We start from the raw sequence: 2453 nt of genomic DNA, 5'->3' as shown, positions 1-2453 counted from the left end.
GGGGCTGCTCCTAAATGGTGCCATGCTATGGCTGTGTTGCCGCACTAAAGAGTGGACCTGCACCACCATCTACCTGGTGAACTTGGCAGTGGCTGATCTCTTCTACCTCTGCTCTCTGCCTCTGCTTATCATTAATTATAGCATGCAGGATAAATGGCCCTTTGGAGAGTTCCTCTGCAAAATGGTACGTTTCTTGTTTTATTGCAACCTCTATGGCAGCATCTTGCTGTTAACTTGCATCAGCATCCATCGCTTTCTGGGAGTTTGCTACCCCATCCGTTCACTCCCTTACAGGACCAGGAGACTGGCTGCCATTGGCACTGCTGTGTGCTGGGTACTGGTATTTCTGCAACTCTTGCCCACCGTAATCTATGCTCGCACTGGTACCATCAATAACCACACCGTCTGCTTTGACATGACTAGCCCTGACAACTTTGGCAACTATTACTCCTATGGCATGGCTCTCACTGCATCTGGTTTTGTCCTCCCCTTTGTCATCATTTTAATCTGCTACTGTTTGATGATCAGAAGCCTGATTCAAAACACTGGGGAAACCAACCCCCTTTCTAGTGCTGTTCGAGCTAAATCAGTCCAAACTATCCTGCTCGTGTGCAGTCTTTTTGCAGTTTGCTTACTTCCATTCCATGTTACTCGTGCCATCTACCTTTTCAGCCGCGTCTATCGAGTGACAGACTGCCACCTCTTACAAAGCATCAGCTTATCCTATAAGATCTGGAGGCCACTGGTGAGTCTCAACAGCTGCTTTAACCCACTCCTGTATTTTCTTTCTAGTCAAACTAACAGAGCCAGACTCATTCTGGAACTAAAGCTACATAAAAGGGATCACCTTCCCAAGCAAGCTGTGAATGCTAAGGGGACAGGTACACCCCATGGGACTACTCCTTCAGGTATGGGAGCAAAGCCTGGAGAAAGTGACCTCCAATAACTTCCTGTCATTGCAATTTTGTTCCAAGGAAGAGTGAATATAGCAATTTAAAATGACTGGGTGCATAGCTTTGAGAAGAGTCAGAAAACCACTCGCCTACACCAATAAGAGCCGCTGTGTAATTAAAGTTTTTCTTGTCGTGAGAAAAGCTTGAGTGAGGACAGACTGGGGTTACATAAGGAAGTATTTATGAAGGACTTTGAGGCAAGCTGTGAGCATTTTGTATGTCAAGCAACAGCAACACTAAACCTCCTCTCAGCTCTCTTTCACCAAGGAAAGGGGAACTGTGAACATGTACAAATTGGAATAGGTATAAAGGTGAGGAAGACTGAGGTTGAAATGGAGGTAAGCCATTCATTACCTCCAGGTATACGTTAGATACTAAAACCACTTTACTATAATTTTAAAGCATCTTCATTCACATTAAAATTTTTGAAAGCAAGTTTTAGAAATTCCTGTCTGCTGCTGCTTTACTGACTGCACTTGCAAGAGGAAAGTTGGTCATTTAATTTGCTAGCCAGGGCTGCTGAACACAGGGCATGATCAGAGGGTCTGGTCTTGGCCTTAGAAATATCAAAAAGGTGAAAGTATTTCAGAGAAAACATTGGTTAATTTAGTACAAACACCTTACTTTTGATGCAAAAAATCTTTTTGCTAGAATCTTGGTTTACAAGAATTTTTCTTCAGGTGACAACCAGCAAGACCTGTGTGTTATTTCCTAGGAGTCAGAGTTCTACAGCCCTAAAAAAAATTAATATCACAGAATGACCAGATAGCTCAGCAGCTCAAAACAAAGGGAGCTACCATTAAGCCAAGACTCTGGCCAGCAAGCTGCCACAGATTGCTGTTCTATTTTGAGTTGGATGTTGCCACCAAAAGACAATCTTTCAATGTAGAAATATGAGCACGACACGGTTTCAAGTTCACACGCTGTACAGAACATGCTTTAGCGCTACAACAAAAAAGTGGTGGAGGGAACTTTCAAACAAGCTCTTTACAACAGCAGCTGTTAAATAACCACATCAACCAAAGGAAGCCAAGTTTGCCCATCTTCACCAGTCACATTTTGTATGCATCTTAGATCATGAACTCTGGGACACAGGCAGATTTTATCTATTAACACACAGAGTTAACTCAGTAGAATTAAGTGTACTGTATTATTTGTGGAAGATATTAAATGGATGCCAACACGTGTACCTTTGTTCTGTAAGCAATCCTAGTCCTTGTTACAATTGATGAGGATCCTACTTGCCAATCATTCAGGCTACATGAAAGCAGCAATGAAGCTTTTGTGGAACAAAACCCTGAAATAAATAGAACCCAATACCCCAGACACTGGGCTAGTGAGGTAGGCTTGAGCAAGGATCTACTCAGGCAAGCAGATGGGTCAGTCCATAGGGACTAAGCAGTTGTGCTTACTTAAGTGGCCTACAAGTCAAAGAAGAATAAATGCGACGCTGGTCAGGCTCTATGCGACGCTGGTCAGGCCACAGCTGGAGTATTGTGT

General features: G+C 43.3%; 1 pseudogene; it reads left to right on the top strand.

The window, feature by feature from the left end:
• The first annotated feature begins 7 nt into the window (after positions 1–7).
• LOC109287931 lies at positions 8–792 on the top strand (annotated as a pseudogene).
• The last annotated feature ends 1661 nt before the right edge of the window (positions 793–2453 follow it).

The sequence above is a fragment of the Gavialis gangeticus genome, unplaced genomic scaffold (genome assembly GCF_001723915.1).
Source record: "Gavialis gangeticus isolate Ggan-Ray unplaced genomic scaffold, GavGan_comp1, whole genome shotgun sequence".
NCBI lineage: Eukaryota > Metazoa > Chordata > Crocodylia > Gavialidae > Gavialis > Gavialis gangeticus.
The sequence above is the reverse complement of the archived record's forward strand: the minus strand, read 5'-3'. Positions and strand labels throughout refer to the sequence as shown.